Genomic DNA, 19,097 nt, shown 5'->3' on the forward strand with positions numbered 1-19,097 from the left:
AATGTGGCCAGGGACAGCTGGTCACTGCTAGCCCACAACCAAAGCAAGCCTGATGAGCCTAGTTGTATCCCCCAAAGCCTCAGAAACATTTGCGTCACATTTGCTAATTTCCAGTCATCTGGGACCTCCCCGGTTGACCAGGACTGCTGATAAATGATGGGGAGAAATTATTTACGTGGCACATCTTAGAATCGCTGTCCCTGAGGTTGGAAAAGACCTCTTCAGATCATTTAGTCCAATCTCTATTTTTAAAAAGCAAAGTTGCTTAGTCTATAAAGATAAAAGTTGCAAACATTTCCAAAGAATAAAGTCTTTAGCACATGGAATTTACAGACACTTTTACAGAACTCATGTTTTTCTGTTGCCATTTGTTGCATCCTGTTGAACAAGGATTGTGATTCACAGACTGAAAATTAACAAGGAGCAGCTTTTCAGGTAATATTTGAGTCAGTGGGGAACACTTTTTTTTTTCTAGGAGCAATCTGTGTAAAAGAAAAACTAATTTGAATGGTTGCAAAATCAGAAGAAAGGAGATTTCTGTGCTAATTTGTTGTACTTTTTAAATCCAGTGTTAAGAAGTCAAAGCTGAAGGTTTTCATTCTATAAGTTCAATTTAGAATATGAGGATGAAAAGATATGCCTCTATATTCATTACTTTTGAACACACAGTAATATATATTGGCTGAAAAAATACAGAGAGCACAAATAATTATTTCAGCAGATCACTGCATTGCTGAAACTCCAAAAGGTTCAAATTAAAGTGTTTGAAAGCCATCCTGTAAGCTAATTGTGTTTCCTCAAGCCCCAAGGCAACTCATGGCGTCTCCATGGCAACTGTTCTTCACTTTTTTTTTTAATTTAGAAAACTGTTTATGCTTCATACTTCACTTATTATCAGTTATAACAAAATCCTAATACTGGTGAAGTTTAATAGTCAGCAACTTTTCCTTTTGCACTATTTTCCTTAGTGCAGATATTACAGTTGTGATTACTGATCTTAACTGGATTTTTGTAATCAAGTCATCATCACATTTTATTTTTGCATACTTATTCATATTTATTTTGAATATGTATTTGATAACAGGGAAAATGATGTCATGTTTTCTTATATTATTGTAGGGGCAACTCAGCAGATTCTCACTGCCCTTCATTTGTGTGCAGTTTTCATGTAATTTAGCAGAGGTATCACAGCTGGGATAGTGACTGACATCAATAACAAATCTGAGCATGATGAACCAGGCTCTTTTTGGTTCATTAATCTGTATCTTGTGATTGGTACCTGGTGATTTCATTGACTATAAACTGGAGAAGAATTAGGATTTATATACTGAATTTGAAAAGGGAACCCAAGTTACTGAAAGTGATCAGGAATATGAAAAAGCTCTCTCTGATGATCAGGCTGGCATATTCAGGAGATGAACTCCTAGAGTGTATTTGCCTTCTAAAATTACTTGCGAAATGACTGCAGACAATTCATTTCACCCTTGTAACTCAGTTCCTGCATCTACAGGTAGTATTAATGATTTGTTTTTGCAAAACACTGCAACACCTGCACTTTTCAAAAGAGATGCATTCTAGCTCAAAGCTTTTCACTCTTTGTGAATACTAACCAACTCTCTTTCTGGAAATATTTTGCTATTTGTCAGTGCTTGCTCATTAGTGTTTATTTAAGCTGATATCAAGACTCTGGCCATTTCAGTCACCTGCACAGCTTTTGTAGTTGCAGTCATTCCAGAGAGCTACTCAGCAATCTGAGGTCCAGCTTCCTGCTCATTTTTGTCAGCACAGTGTTTTTGCTAGGGCTACCCAATTGTATTTCTTCATATTTGACAAAGATGTGGTTGAAGAGCTTTTGGTCAGCAGTTGCTGCCTGCACTTCTACTTCACAGCTAAAATTTGTGCCAACATAGTTCATATCATGTGAGTTTAAAGTGATTGGGAAGGATTGTATCTTCTGTGTGTGGTCTTCTGGAGGGGACTGCAGTAGGAACTGAATGAAGAGGAATAACTGACAGTGATGGCTAGTCTTGTAATCATTCTGGAGCTCGTAGCAGGACTCAGCTGCATTCAATAATCAGTTGAGGGAGGCAGTGGTAGTAAGACCTGTGAGCAGTTCTGGGCAAATATCTATCAAGGATGTTTTCAATATGGTTGATCTCTTGTATAAATGAGGATGGGCAAGCAATCTCTTTGACCCCTTCACACTTATTCTACAGTTTTATGGTATTTTTCAATAAGGTATAATTTTTTTTCAATTTTATTTTTTTATTTTTAAAATTCTTGCTTTAGTATTTACTAAGAGGTTTTTCTCCCTCAAAGATTTGAGTTTAAAGTTTGTGTGTGTATAATTCCACTTAATGACAAGCTTAAATATAAGCGCTTATTTATGTGTTTTATCGAATTGAAATCCATCCTCTCAGTGCCCTGTTCTGCCTTCTTCCTGAGAAATGTGAGACCAGCATGGTGGTGACTAATACTGCTGCTCTTGTTGTGGTAGTGTTTAGATGCATCAGTGAGGAATATTTTTAAGAACATTTCCTATTGTTTGAATTAATCTTTAATATATCAGGGAACAGCAAAACTCTCATGTGACCTTGAACAAAAATAACACAATTCAGATACCTAATATAGAAGCAACAGTTCCCAAGCAGCTTAGAGAGTATAAATTGTTGTCCCAGAGTAATCATCAAGTAATGATCACATCTATAAAGAATTTTTAATTTGTTTTTTGTTTTTTTTTTTTTTAACTGGAAAATATACAAACAACACCCTTCTCCCACCTATGTAATAGTAATAACTCATTTATCAGTAGCAGCTTGATAATAGCAAACTGACAGTCTATATTCTAGATTGTACTAATAAGAAATTTCAGTCTCCTGTGCTAGTCCTAGAGAAGTACAGTGGGAAGCAGAGCTAGACATGCATTGTGTATGACTGAAAGCCAGTTGATTACAATACTTCCATTAAAGCACCTAAACAAGTTGCTTGTGGTTCTTATTTGCACATATAGTACAGTGATAAATGTGTGCATTTCCATGAAACTGAACAAAAACTAGTTGTTAAACAGTTGGCAGGAGAGAAAAGTATTGGCCAAACCCATATTTACTGTAGTATTTTGATTAATTTTTCTAATAGCAGTAATAAGCAAACATACGTTATAGAGTGAATATGTACCATTCATAATGGCATTGCTTTTTCTAAAACCTCATACCAATAGCTTTGGTGGTACTTACTTAATGATCACCAAATATATGAATTCTAATATTCTAAGAATATTGCAAATATACAATAAACAACAGCCTCTGCTTGACACTCTGGGATGATCTATTTAATCTAATAATGATTGGTTCATATGCCTTATTGATTACAAATTACATCATATGTTTGACATCTCCATCTCTGAAGTCTTCCTTTAGATCAGGAGCATTCAGAGCTAAGGCTTCAGCTTTTTTTTTTTTTTTTTTTTTTCAAAAAAAATAAAGTGTGATCTGCTTTAGGAGCTTTTGGGCCTCTTAAAGAAGGCCAGAGAGAATGGGGCAATTGCACACTATTTGTCACAGGGTTAATTGTAGAAATCTCTGCACCTCCTAAAGACTCATATCTGCAGGTAGAAATCCTGGTAGAAGAAGCTTTCTGGTACTTTCCCAGTGCTCCTATGGCACAAGATAACAATAAAGAATCTGCTATTTTAGATATTTTTAGTGATCCTAATGGATTGTACATGTATGGAAATGCTGGGTTTTGTCCCTTATGTTATACAGGATATTTCAAAAATAAAAAAAAGAAAAAACTCTATAAAACAGAAATGAAAATAAAAAGCATTTAAGAATGCATAATCCTCTCCTAATAGCAATTTTAACTAGCAATTTTAACTCCTTTGGTGAAAGTCCAGTCTTGGAAACAGAAACATTGACTTCAGGAAGCATTTTGAGCATGGCTGTTACACTGTGTTGAGCCCTCCAGGCTTAATTTGAAATGAATAGAAGTTGAAGAGTCGGTGGAAATTTCTCTTAAGTTATATTTGTATCAGGTAGGATGTTTCAGATTAAGGATTTAGTTACCAACTAAAACATAAATATGCAGGCCATAGGGAGCAATGATCATTGCTCAATAATCTAAATAGATAAATATGGGATTGGGGTTGGAGATACTGAATAAATGAAAATGATCCTAAATAAGAATATAATATCCTTTTTTTCCTAAGTAAACACTTATGTGGAATAGAAAAAACCAAGCAAGCAGTTAATTAGTACTCATTTGGTAATATTAATGGTCTGAGGTCTTTCTATAACTTGCCTTTTTTTCAAACTAAAACAAAGGAAAACACAAAAGTGTGGTGTCAGTAATGTCTCATATAGGTTGGTGTTCTTTTATTTTTTTGCACAGCTTGAATACAAGCAAAAATCAGAATTTTTTTCGGGCATGAATATCAAAATAGTAGATCTCATATGTAGCATCTACCTCATTTTACTGACTAGTGCTGTATTAGTACAGCACTGAACTTTGGGGTGGTAATGGTGGGAAGGTTGTGAAAAATGAAAACAGATGAAAGTGCAGAAAACAGAACAAAGTGGTACAATTTTTTTTTTGAAAGTTTTATTATTTTTCCATTCCTTTTGACCTACTGTACTAAAGATACACTTCTACTCCTCTATTTAGTACCTATTTTACTGAAATGATGAGATAATTTGTATGATTGCCATAATTCACTAATACCCTTCAAAATAAAGCGACTTGTTAATGTTAGGTATAAGGGGAAGTTTAGGGAAGAAATGTAGTTACATGGTAACACCTGGATGCTAGCTTGGAAACAGAACCCCTTCCGGATCTTCAGTTTTATTGCTGCTACCCCATAATATTAACTGGTACAGAAATACCATGTAGTACGGGGATTGCAACCAAAGATAGGGAAGGAGCAGTAGGAATAGATTAACTCATGAAGAAAAAAAAAATCCAGTTTCTATAAAAAGACCTTAATTAAAAAAAAGGGTGGGGGAGGGAAGGAATCGCAGAACTCACAGAAACAGATTGCTTTTTATGGCTGTATTTTTAGCACTTTTCACGGATGACAATTACTGTTCAAAAGAGCTTCTTAATACATTTTTTCCAATACTGAGCATGGTACAGCATGTGTGTGAGTACAAATACGCATAGACATAGGGCTAATATTAAATGATTTTTAGCATGGCTTCAGCAATTTAGTACATTTATTAATTCCTATTTAAACTTTATGTGACCTTGTCTTCTAAAGCTAAATTTCTTTAGAAATATAATGGAAAATAACCTGTATTATTTTTTGCATTAGTTAAAAATATCATCTGCTAATTTAAATCTACCTGGGTTTGGTTATTCTGTACCATAGAGGCAGACAAAAGCAGATGTGATTATCAGGGAAGTAATCATTCTTCTCTTGGGTAAAGAAACAAGCTTATTCCTTCTCGTACGCCTGAGAAGGTAATGAAGTATCAGAAGACCCAGTTGAATCCTACATGCTTTTCATGGTGCAACATATCCTGACATAAATCAGGATTTAAGGACCACAGCAGAGTCCCCATCATGATCTGCACTTTCCACTTTTTCTGAAAGGTTCTTCTTTGGTATTGTAGATATATCGGTTACAACTGATAATATTAAGAAAACACATTCCTCCTGCTCACCAGCATGTGAAGAAGGCACACATGCATGTACACTCACATGCATGCCCATTTCCTGTATATATTGCAGTTAAGCAGAGTAATTAATCAGCTTGACTGTACCCAAGAAAGATGGAAAGCATAGCATTATTATGGTTTCTTAACATCAGAGGCCAGAGAAGCTAAGAATGTTTTCCAGGGGAAACACACTGGAGAGATTTTAATGCAGGCTCATCTTTAGAACCAATACAGGTTGCAGATGTGTTAAACTAAAGCAACATTTCATAAACACCATTTTTACTTTATTATGTAGAGTAGTTTGATATTGGCATCCTGAAATAACGGGTAAGATACTTCATTTTCATTTCTATATATACTTATGTGGCTCTGCTTTTTTGTTTCATTTGTTTTGGAGCCTTTGGAGTTCTTTGACAACTCATTAAAGTTGTCAGGATTTTTTCTACATCATTGCCTTTAATTCTAGTCCTGTCTCATTTTTTCCATCATATTCTCCTCTTCTCTCTGTCTCTCCTGCTGTTGTCCCTTTTTTTCCTTCCAGCTCTCTTGCTGCTTTCCTTTCCAATTCATTATTTGAAATAAAATTTTTCTTCACATGATGAGGAATCACAGGCATGATTTACATGGTATTTCCTTTCTTCAAATACAGATATTTAATCCAAATTGCAGGCAGAAGCCTCTGAGTAATGTGGTTTAAGAGTATCTGTTCAATCCCTGGAGTTTCAGAACATTGATTACTACTCTGATAATGTTGTTCAAAGTTAAGAAGACTGTCAGTAACGTAGAAAATGAAAGATAAGCAGGAAGACCGTTCTGAATTTGTTGTGAGGAGAAAGCATACTGGAAGAAAATAAAATCCCCTAATAGCAAAGCCTTATAAAAATAAAAAAGGCTTAAAGCTGGGGGTGTATTTATTATGGCATGTATTGCAGAAGCTCAACACTTAGATATTTTTACTCCTGGTCTCTTGAGTAACCGGGAAATATATCAAATAAATACTGTTTATGTATAATATAAACAGACAGATAAATAGATGTAAAATGTCTTGAGCAATAGGACATAAGGATTTTAACAGCTGTTTAAAATCAAGCCCCTGAATTTGTTCCACTTAGATGGAACAAGATTTTCAGAAGTGATTCATAACCTTGAGTGTCTATGTTCTTGTGTTGCAAAGGGACTTGTGCTAAGCCCTTGCTGCAAACTATAGTTATCTCTTCCTCTAAGTACATTCCCAGCTGGGCACATAAAAAGTGGAAGTACACTGAATCAGTAAAAACTGTTAAATTTGCTTTAAAAGGAATTCTGATAGAGAAAATTCTCAGCCTCCTCACCTGGGGTCTTCTAATGTAGACAGGTCAAGAAGATAAGGGGTTTTATAACGAGAGAACAAGACTAGTAAAAAGAATCTTCAGCTGTATTAATTACTGTTCCTTCAATGGTGTCTATGATTGGGCTTGGCAGGATATAGGCAAAATGTTTCCATTTAATAACATGTTATCAATGAGATAAATGGACAAGAATGTTCGGCAGTGTAGTCTTTATATGACTGCAGCGTAACTTGTCTGAAAATGCAAGTGAATTAATTTTAGAATAACTGCCTAATAATAACAGAGCTGTTTTCATTAGATTGCATGGTAAGTCACATTTGCTAACTTGTGAATGATAAGCCCTTGGGAAAGTTATTAATTTGTTGTTGAACACTGTCATTCCAGTCTCTGATGGGCTGAGGCAACAGAATAGAGATGTTGAATGGTTAAAAATATGAGGTGGCAGGAATTTCCTGTGGTTCATGATGGATCTGACAGACTATTAATACTTTCCTTTGCTACCATTCAGTCATTCTATTTCTATTCTGACATCTGTGAGTGCAAAGTATTCCTCCAAAAAGGATGGCTTGCACACTACCAAGTTAATAATACCCTTAAACCAGGATTTACGTCTTTTAATACTGAACTAAAAGAAACACTGCAGTCTTTAGTTAATGTCCAAGCTCTGTCTGCCCTATGTGTTCAGGTCTTTGTATTTTATGTCTAAAAATAAACAAACAGATATGCACCATGCTAAGCAACTTCTTAGTATTTTATAAACTGAAGCACGTATTAAATTAGGTATTCTTTTTCCTCATTGTAGTCAATAGCAATATTCCTGATAGTGTTAGTGATGCAAGAATAGGCCAGAAAGATGTTTTTGCTTGAAATTAAATGAGGGTAAAATAGGTTATCCTTTCAAGAAGTTGGAATATATTTAAAACATTTGTGTTGGGCTTGGTGGCTTTTTGTTGTTGTTGTTGTTTTTATAAGGGAGCAACATGCAGTCATTGTTTGCATAAAAAGTGCACTAAAACATGACTATAATGTTTTATTAATCACTGAGGGAGTGTACTAATGCTGTCGTCTTTTAGGTTACATGCAAAATGAAGGACTATATGACTCAAGCTCAGTGCTCTGAAGCAGATGTAAATCTCTAACAGGCACTGTTCACCACAATTAGGAAGCAGCAATAGCTGTATGAAAAGCAGAGACTCCAAGTTAGTCTAGACTAAAGGCCTTCTAGCAAAGATAATGGGAAGATTTCTTCAGAAACTAGACAGAGTCAGTAGCACTTCATGGTTTTTCTGTTTCTCAGCAGATGGCCAGAAGGTGATAAAAGAACAGCTCTAATTCTGCCATTTCAAAGGATTTGACTTGCCATTTCAAAGTTACGACTGTGACAAGGTTACAGCACAGCCCAAGACCACCATGGAATCCACTGTGAGAGCTCCACACCCACTGAACACTTAAAATTATGCAAAGAGAAAAGCCAAAGTTTATTAGACAGTCACAAATTCAAAAATCACAGATCATGTGAAGATCCCATGAAAATCACTTGAAGTCTAGAAATAACTAATATGGATAGGTTATTTTGCTCTCTAATTTCTGAACACTCAGATTTCTTTAGATACCTTCTCAGAAACTAAGTGAAAGCTGGGATACTCATTCAGTGTCTTGGTTCTACCTTCATTTTAAGGAAAGACGCTGAACATGTTACACTGATGAAAAAAATGTGGGTTTTTTGTCACTAATGATCAGAACGGATTTAAATGCATGAAGTAGGCATTTGGATGGAATTTAGGTGCCTAAATCCAAAGTGGCAGTTTTGAACGTTTTTGCTCTATTAAGGTATTTATGTGAGGTTTGCAAAAGCATTAGATCTGTGAGATACCAAGGTTTTAAGTGACTTGCCAAAATTATATGTGGAGAATCAGTGACTTAAGAAGACCTGGATATTCAGTTATATTTTATATGACAGAGACAATGAACAAAATACAGAAGCAGCCCGGGACCAGATCATGGACCAGAACTTGGGTTTGACTTTTCCAGTTAACAGGCAGAACCTCAGCTATAATTCTTTTTCCTTCTTTCACTTATTCAGCCACTCCACTCAATTTCTTCCCTGCAAACCTCAGAAAAAAGGATGGTATCGCCACACTCTCCTCACATAACCTGTTACTACATTATAGTCTAACCTATTACCACATTAGTTAGGGGCTTTGTATTCTTTTGGGAGGTGGCAGCTGGTAGGTTTGAAACCTCCAGTTAATAAAGGACTTGTAGATCCTACATATATTTTTTAATTTCTCTATTATCTACTGCAATTAAAAAAGAGTACAGCCATTGATTCAGATCAGAAGTTCATATTTGCTTCATCACATCTGGCTACATCTAGTTAATACCTACCAGTATTACAAAATCTACTTTATGCCTGGCTGGTTTGACTCATCTTCAGTTAGCATCCCGTTGTGAAGTGTGCATCATCCTAACTCCAAAGAGGCTGTTTTCATGAAACATCGAAAGTGATCGTTCATTACAACACCCCTCATAATTGTCATATGTTGTATTTGTCATTTGATGCCAGATAACTGCATAACGCTGCAAAGAGGCAAATAGCTATGCAAAGATATGTTAAAATATCTGAAGTAGAAGATATTGTTACTGAAGAAAAAATTACAAGCTGTGGTACATTTTACTATTTCATTTTAACTCTAACTTAGCTTGAATATTTTCACATTAATTACTGAAGTTGTATTTAATTGACTGTTCACTGGCAGACCTTATTCAATCATAAGTGCTAATTTAGGAAAGAATATTCAATGACAAAAATTTTCTAATAAAACATTTTGTTTTGTTCTATAAGTTTACAAGTATTTCTAGGATTTCTGTTATTACTGTCCTTTGGCATTTCCAGTAATTTGGATTATACACTTGACAAAATTCTGAAGTTTATAATCTCTTAAATAATGTTTATTATGCTTTGTAAATATTCCTTTTTCAAATGTTTTTTGAAATTTAATGATGGCTTATTTGCAACTGGGAACACATAATGGTGGGTCATTAAAAATCTATGCCCATTTTCTCTGAATTAGTTTCAGGAGTAATTTAGATTAATAAAGCAAAAATAAAATTTATTTGCTTAATTATAAGACAAACTGTCACTCAGCTACTCTAGCCCCTGTCATATACATAACTAGATATATTTCACAGGTGAAAATATTTATCCCTGATTTACAGAGAGGGAAATTTAGGCATAGGTTGATGACTCAGACTTATGGAAACCAACACCATAAATGAAGAAATGAAAGTCTGTGTTCTTGTTCCATTACTGGCACCCTGTCCGCTTCATCACCCTGACAGAAGTAAAACCATCCAACAGTATCCCAGCTGAACTTGTGGACAGCAGCTTATACATGTGAGGCAGCACTGGGGCTGACCGCAGTGTAAATACCTAAGAACTTTTAAGGATAGGCTTGGAACTGGAGCTAAGCTTTGAGACTTAATTTAAAGTCCAGTTTCAGTGATAGGAAATACTAGAAACAGACTCCTGGCTGTGCCTTTTGGAAATGATCTCTCATTGATCTTCATTTCCATGGTTATGTTTAAGGCTTAGAGCTTCAAACAACATTCATATGAATTTGTATGAATATTCCCATTTGTATGAATGAGCCATGCAAAATTCATCCTATAAAGGTGTTATTCTGGGGGACTTTTCTGATGCAGTCAGCAGGAACAAGCGCAACATTACTTCTTGCTGAGAAGGTGAAGAAAAATGGCTGATCCTTTGAAATACATTTTGCTAGAGAAGACATGATTAGCGGAATAGATTTTTAATAAATTCTATGTGTCTGTAGGAGAAATACTCTTCTGATGGAAAATACGCACACCCAGGGAAAACCTGCTAAGTATGTGCAGCCAAAGGAGTTACAGGGTGGCAGAGAAAGGAAGAGATTACTCATAAAAGGATGAGTGAAGTAAGATTATTTTGGAGATGAGAAATAGACCTACACAGTACTTTTCTTAGTATTTCCTAGAATATGTCCCGTGTTTTTCATTTTATTGGCTTAAGGGAAATGAATTTAGCTTTTATTTCCAGGATAGAAATCACGGCACAGAAGAGGAATGCCCAGAGTAAGTACTGCAAAAAAAATATCAGGGACCAAAGGCATAATACGCATATCTGATTGCAATCATTTGTCTAAAGTGATGCTGGAATTCATTCATCCAGCTCAGCAAAATGCAAACCTTTGTCTGTCAGAGACGTGATACAAGGTTTTTTTCAGAGATATGGCAAATGATATGAGAATGCATGATGGAAGAAGGTCACCTTCATTGGCCTGATTTGTTCACTATCCTCTACATAATCAGTAGTGATGTCCATTGCTCATGACACCAGGAAGTTAAAAATGGATTTATGACTGATGTAATTAAAAAAGATAGCATTAAAGATAATTTCTAGGATTACCTAGCAAATAAAGGTTATAATAAATAGTTAAAGATAGACCAAAAGAAATATTGCAAAGCCCTGAAGTCTCTGTATTGCTGATACTGGAAATGGGGTATTACTTTGTGTCCCTGCTGTTGTTGTGCCTAGTGCATTCTTCCAGAATGCTAGTCCCCTCCAGTGATGCCATGTATATATATGTTGTGGGAACACTCAGATGCTTCAGATTTGAAAGATCAAAAATGTTACTGCTATTATTACTTTTATCATTACTAGCCAATTCTAGAAGGATCTAGAAGGATTCAACACAGTTTGGAAAAAAAATGAGTGGAGAGTGAATCTGGTGGTGTTCTGAGTGCCCATCTCTGGACTCTCCACAGTGGGTTCCTATTCAGGGACCTCTGTCTGAGTGTACAGGAAATCCTGAAGTAAATGGAACTGTAATAAGCTAAAACTTTCTATTTGTAGATCTAGAGGAAAAATAAAAGAAAAGGAAAATGAAACACCCATGTACAGTACAAGCGGTGGATGTACTTTTTTAAAAAGACCAACCAAAATCCCATCCACTTGATTGGCTTTTGGGTGAGTATCTCAGAGTGACTCAGATTAAAAGGACTAGGCATCTTGGATCTGTGGTTCATTAGTATTAATGGCCACTGATGGTGCAGGCTGATATGCACACATTATTGTCCCCCCCAAAATGATCCAGAGTTATGTGGTTCTTGGCCATACCATACTAAGTCCTTTTCCCACGAGCATGTAAGTAGCCAGTGTCTCTCCCTATTTGTGTTACCCAAACCTCACTCACTCACTTTCCACATGCTTGGTGCATTGCTTCTTCAGCTATTGCTCTGGAAATAAGTCAGGCTTTTTTGGAATGCTTAGCTTGACAGGCCTCTCAGAATTACCAGAATATAAGTACTGAATAATAATAACAATCATGGAAAGTCTGAAATAGTCCTGAAGCTTTTTGATCTCTTACTAAATGAGGATACAGCTGTAAATGAAATTGTCAGTTCTTTTTAGCATGGGCCAGGCTATACATAGCAAGTGAGCATTAGTTAGCTGCTGCTTTTAGAAGTAAACCTATGACTGACTTCTGTTCACATTTCTGTTGCTGAGATGTGTGTTTTTCAAGTAGCTATGCAGATTGCTGGAAAACATTTGATGTAAGTACTAAAATGGATCAGAATATCATTTCTTCGAAGATAGATATGTAGTCCCTGGTTTCTGCTGAAGTAGTTTTGTGACGATAAAGCAGTTTTGCCAGCTGACAGAGAACAGAAATTTAGTGACTTCAGCAATGCTATCCTTTATAATTATCGTTTCCCCTTAGCTGTACAATATGGGTTAGGTAGCTGAAAACCCAGACCAGCAGGCCAGCTGACTTCCCAGGCTCTCTTGTCCAAGCTGTTGAAAAGTAAACTGGGTAGCTAGTTTCATCTGAAATGAATTAATAAAATGTCCACATAGTTGAAGTTTTTTGCAGGTTTCTTGCCACAATCTAATTGCGGCAAAATTGGAGTCAGTAGAATGACACTAAAGGAAGTTGGATAACAGTTCCTGTTTCAGGTACCTTCCTTTGGCTATCAGTAAAGGGATGAAGAATTCTTTACACTGGAGAAAAAGAAGTGTTTGTGTCGGAGATGCTCTGTATTTAAGACATTGCAGCATAAGGGGAAAAATTGAAAAAAATGTCTCACACAGCTTTCCCAGCAGCTTCAAGGCACTTAGAGTGGTGTGAAGGCTTTAAAGGCCCATCAGAGAAAAATACATGCCTCTCCCACCTACTCTAATCTGGTGATTCTTTCCACAAGTTCCCCAAAAGGGAACACCGAGTTCTCCGCTGACTCCCTGGAGAGCATCCCTGGCATTATGGTGGTTTTGAGCTGTCACTTTTGGCATAGAAATTGTGTCAGTTGGTGGAAGGAGATCAAGAAGACACCAAGCATATTTTTAGGCTCTTCAATTGTACACCACTTCCTCAAGTTTGTCTGACACAAAGCCCTGGGCAGCACAAAGATGATGTGTGTTTCTGCTAGCATTCTACTGTCCAGTTCCTTTGGTAAGCATATTAGGATGAAGAATTGGGCTCAAAAGTTTTATGAGTGTCAGATGTGTGTGGCCAGTTGCAGGGGGAAAAAACTGACATCAGTGAAAGTAGAAACTGGGAAGTCTGGGCAAAATTCTGGAGTACAAAAGCTATACTGCCAGACTGAAGTTGTGACAGCAGAATCAACTGGGATTGGTGTGGTACCCTACAAGACTCAGCATTGCACATAGGTTTGAGTTGAATTAACCTTTATCCCATCTACCTGCAGTGTAGAAACAATACTTTATTTTACACCTTAATTAGCAACTTGGCAACTGTACGTCCTTTCATTGAGAAAAGAGCTAAAAGGCTTTGCTTGTAGCCCTCTCTCCATAGAAGTAGTACGGTTTTCTTAAGTCATTCAATAAATGTGGTAACTTTTCACTTGGAAACAGTTTTGTAGGCTCAGGAATTTGGGGATCTGTGAAATTCCGTTGATGAGCAGGATCAGATGGTGATGATTTAACTGACGGTTGAGCATGCAGACAAACTCTGCATGAAGATCATTTCATTGACTATATATTTTCATGGAGTGACAGGTTTTTGTAATTTAGGTCTCAGACAGTAAATACAAACCAGATGCTATTTTAGGCACAGTCTGCAGTACACCCATAGTACTTATTTTGGAAATAAAATAAAAACAAAAAAAATTCCCACAGCTGGAGCACTTAAGGCAGAAAGATGAAGTCACTTAAGCTAATGTGGCATCATGCATAGTCACATGAAGTGCTATAAGAGTACTATAATAATCTCTATCTGGGTTCACTGTCATGGAGCATAACAGTGGTTTTGGTGGAATTATTTTTTTTAAGTTCTGTGTTGAATCTTCGGGGTCAAAAATCTCAGTTTCATTTGCAGACTGTGTTGCAGAAATATCACTGTATGTCGGTATTTGGGGGCTTGGAAGAGTCAGGGTGAGTTATTTCCTGATAAAAATTGAGGCTTGTTAACACACTGTGAAAGGCCTTCCTGTGATAGTATGTTAGGAGATTCTGGATAAGAGCCATACTGCAGCTTAGGAACAAAATAATGTCATATGCTACCTCTGCTCCCCATGCTCCTGCCATATTTGAAGCAGACTGCATTCTCTGAAGTAATGAAGGATGCGTGGTAGTCAGTAGATTGCTGCCTTGTTTGTTGAGGCAACAGGAAGGCTATAGTATGCCAGGCTGGGAATTCTCCAAAGAGGAAGCAGGGTCTCCTGGCTGAAGGCAGTAACTTGGGGGCTCTGTGCCTGCTTCTCCCAAAGAGTTCTATACAATGCTAAGCAAGTTATGTATGTTTCAGATTTCATGATTCATCACACCTTGCATTCTGTGTCCAGAGTCCTCTCCTTAGAGGGAGGATACTGAACTCTTAGCATAGTATCCGTGCTTGTGCAGAAGTTATTTTTGAGGAATAACCTCCTCCGAGATTGCAAACCCACACCCTTAGTTTCTGAATTGGCACCTGAATGAATATGTTAATATTATTTTCTCTGTGCTCCTGCACTCCACATATAAAATGGAGGTGATATACCAAGGTACTTTCATCCTTCCTTTACAGCAGCTCATTTTATACCTATTGGTTTAAGTACAGGACAAGTAAAGTGAAACCTGTGTTCTGGAGAGCCAGGTAGGAGAATTGTCTCAGAATGTGCTATAGGAATGCGTTATGAACTTGAAAGGTAGGCTGTTTCTGTGGTGTTGAGGCTGATCATAGAGTCAGCTCATGTGGGACTGGCTTTAAATCTCTTTCCTTTGATTGGCTTACTCTACACAGGAAAGAATTGAGAGGAAGTTAAGCCAATATGCCAGCTGCTAAGGATTTTCTTCCACTCATATATCTTGCTTGATTGTCATCTGCTGCTCTGAATGATGCATAAAGAAACTACTGAGATGCATTTTTCTTTATTTTAATATGTTTCTATCTGTAAAACAAAGGACTAAATGAGAGGAGACATGAGCAAAGGTCTGATATGATATTTATGTTCTTACAGGAAGCCTACTGAGCAGAGAAGGGCAGTGGTGGCTGTAAGCTGGTTTGGTGTTTCTCATATTATACAGCAGCTATAGTTTTGTCCAGAGCAAAATAGACTCAGCCTTCCTGACTCAGGGTTTCCCTAGTTCTGTTTTCCATGGCTTACTATGTACCCAAATATTTCTCTGGTGTACATATGGGATTTATTCTTTGTACGGCATATGAGCGTGCATATTGTACATATGTTCTTCCATGCTTGGTTCCAAGAAGCTATTCAGAAGTATATACCTAAGAGGATGTCTGATGGGATCTTGACAGCAGAACAGAAAATCAGCTAATTCTTTTACTTCTGTGAGTAGCTAGCAATCATTAGTACTAAATGCATGATGCTTCACATTCCTCCCACGCTGAAGAGCGGCTGACTTGTCTTACCCCCTGAAATGTGCTTTTTACTCAAGCATCCCAAACAAATGATTTAGATATTTCAGGGTTTTCACTTTGCCTCATGTTATTAACCTTTTTGAAACAGATCTCAGAAGGTGCAGGATATGGCAAAGGGGAAAGGAAATTAATATAGAGTAGTAAATCCAAATCTCCTTTCTTTAGAGGTCCTTTCTCTTAAAGACAGTAAACTAAAAGTTTGCTGTGCCTTTGGTTTATTTGGGCAGTTGGATAGCATAAGTATTATGCCAGTTCACCTGAATCCTATGGTAACAACTTTTCTAAGCACAGCTCTCTCATCTGCCCATTTGCTGAGAGCAAACATTACTGTGTTACTGAACATTACTTTTCTCAGAATGCTTTGATATTTCAGGCTATGTTATGGCCTGAAATATTTTATTAATGTACTTTTTCAAACTTCACATGTATTGACAAATGTTTGATGTCTTTAGGAACAGACATGAGTAGCTATTGATTTTGTGATTTGCTGTCACCTTGCATTTTGCAACATTCATCAAAAGTGTTTCAGGCCTGGCTATTACTATTAACTCGTTAAATTTCAATCTGGCAATTTATTCTACCATGTTCTGTCATTCTGTAGCGGTCCTTATATCCCTGCACTTTTGATCTGTTACCTGAAGACAAACTACACACCTTCCTAATGAAAATGTTATTGCTGTGAGGTAATAGCAGACAAAATGTGAGTAGAGGTTGTAACAGCTCATTGCCAGCCGTCTCTGTTGGACCTGGTTTCACTAGGAAAACTGCAGGAGAAATCAACATGTTCAGGAAAGTTTTCTTATATATAAAGAATGAGAATGATCGAAGCCATCTGTCTAGTAAAAACCACTGAGGAAAAGATGATGAGGGAAAGCTTTTGAGGAAAGAGTAGTAGGAGAAGAAAAGGTAGATATCAGAAGTGGGAAGAAAGTGAAAACAGTAGACAATTAAAATGAAAATCTATTGGGCATATATCTAGATGCAACTTAGATGTTATTTCTACTTGCAAGGGAATTTCCAAAGCAAAGCATCTTAGATCTTGTCTGGAAAGCTCCAGACATTTTGAAGTTTTTGCTGAAATATGCTTTTGTGCCTTAGCAGGGTGATAGCAGAAAGGGGAGTGGGAGAGAACAACACTCCAGTTCTCAGACAGGATGGAGGAAATGAAAAAGCGATTCAGCAGAACCCCACAGCCAAATCTAAAGATGCTCCTGATGAAGGGGAGGAATTTCTTTTTTCAGTGAGCTCAACCTATTATTTGGCAGTGTTTGGAGGAATGAATTTTAATTTAAGTGGATTTAAGTTAAGGGTAGGAGGAAATCGCTTCCTGTCCTTTCTCACAGAGAGGAGATTCAGCTCCAGTGATATACGGAGAATTCCTACTTCCATTTCAATCCAGTTTAACTTTTCAAATACTATAGAAAAGGAAGAAGTCTTGGGACATTTGCAAACAACTGGATAAAAATGTCAGAAATTAATTAATTTGGGAAATATGACAGAAAACCTTATCTCCTGCTACCAAGAGGAAGAAACCATCCATAGTAGTAAAATGTTCTCAATTACCATTGCTGGAACTGTGTGTTGCTGAAGTGAGCATAACCATCATCCCAGGCGTACAGTAGGTTTCTGCTACCTTTGATGCATGGTACCAATTCAGGGAGTCTTCTACCACTTATGATGGCCTAAATGTATTTTATTTATTGACCAAAAATGTACTTATATTCCTAACTGGTACATCCATAAGACTTAAAGATGTTTGCAGTTCCTGTAGCTCCCAAATTCATTTTTTGATTAGATTTAAAAGATTTATTTATTTGTAATATGTAATATGTAATTAAATTTAAAATGGAGAATCTTTTAAAAGTTATTTGAACATCGCAATTATGTATGTTGTTGTCTGGCCTGCCTAAGACAGAAGCTGGTGAGGTTCTTCAAGGGTAACTGAGGAGAGGGGACCAGGGCCAGACTTACCAAAGACTTCTAATGTTCTTTTTCTGAAACACATGGTATATATTAAAACACTTTGAACTGAAAGTAAAATGCCATCATGTTTGGAGAGCTGAGGTTTTAAAGTAAGGAAGTACCAGTAGTATGATCAAAAGATTGTTTTCTGGAAGGAGCAAGAGGTATTTCTACTAGAACGGTAAATATTTGGAACTGAGTTTCAGTAAGATACAAGACTGATTGATGAGTTTGGAATTGTTTTCTGAGCTAGGTTACACAATTATTTGTCAAAAGTATTTTAGTGATTTAAGTTTTGTTTTTATGTAGTGAACTATCACCTTTTTTAAAAAAAAGGTGAGAGTCATTCAAAAGATCCAAAACTGTTGCATTTTTAAAAGATGTTTTTTAAATTGTATTTCTTTTTTTTGTAGTCCTAATGTAGCTAAACTCTATTAATCTATTGTTTTAAGATATTTTTTTGTGTGTCAGCTACCAGGATATAAATGATTTGGTTATAGTAACAGTCCAGAAACAGAATTCTGTCTGCTGAACTGAAAATTAAAAAACTTTATGAAGGATTGGTATAGAATTTTGTTGTTATTATTAAGAATGGTTTCACCAACAAAGATATTTTTATTGTCAGTTTTTCCTTTGGGTAAGGACCTAACGCTAGCTGGCTTATTGGCATTTCACACACTTCTAAATGATTCTTTAATATTAAAGCTGCTTTAGTTAGGCTCTTTGAACCAGACTGTCTGGTTGGGCACATCTTATGTTATGGAACATTTACAGATTTTCCTACTTGTGTTTGTATTGGAACGTAAATTCACTGAATATTATTTGCAACTTATTAAGTGGTTTAACACTGCGACCTTTTGGATGGTGTGGTGGACCAGATTGAAGCATGTGGTTAATTAATTTGGAAATTATAAATATGTAAGTATAGCCAGAAAATTATTTGATGCTGTTTAAATGGCAATATTAGAATACCCATCAGGGTGATAAAACCAGAGGCTTGAAATAGACTTTCCTCTTGTCACTACTAAGGGACAATTTTGGCTCTTGATTCTGAGTGTTGGAACCGCCTATTTGCACGAGCCATGCAGGTGAAGGATTCAGCCCCGATCAATCTACTGATTTCTGTTTCAAGGCAGAGAGACATTTTTTATTTTGCTTAGAATTTACACCACAAGTCTTATAAAAATTTGGATGTTGCTTATATTATAAACCTGCTAGGGCCCACCGTGACAGATTTC

The 19,097-nt window shown here is 36.5% G+C and overlaps 1 long non-coding RNA gene across 6 annotated transcripts in view; it reads left to right on the forward strand.

Annotated features, from left to right (window-relative positions):
* Positions 1-19,097, forward strand: part of LOC135313513 (uncharacterized) — a 252,953-nt gene that overhangs the window by 75,039 nt on the left and 158,817 nt on the right. The gene's annotated exons all lie outside the window — the stretch shown is intronic.

The sequence above is a fragment of the Phalacrocorax carbo genome, chromosome 5 (assembly GCF_963921805.1).
Source record: "Phalacrocorax carbo chromosome 5, bPhaCar2.1, whole genome shotgun sequence".
NCBI classification, from domain to species: Eukaryota; Metazoa; Chordata; class Aves; order Suliformes; family Phalacrocoracidae; genus Phalacrocorax; species Phalacrocorax carbo.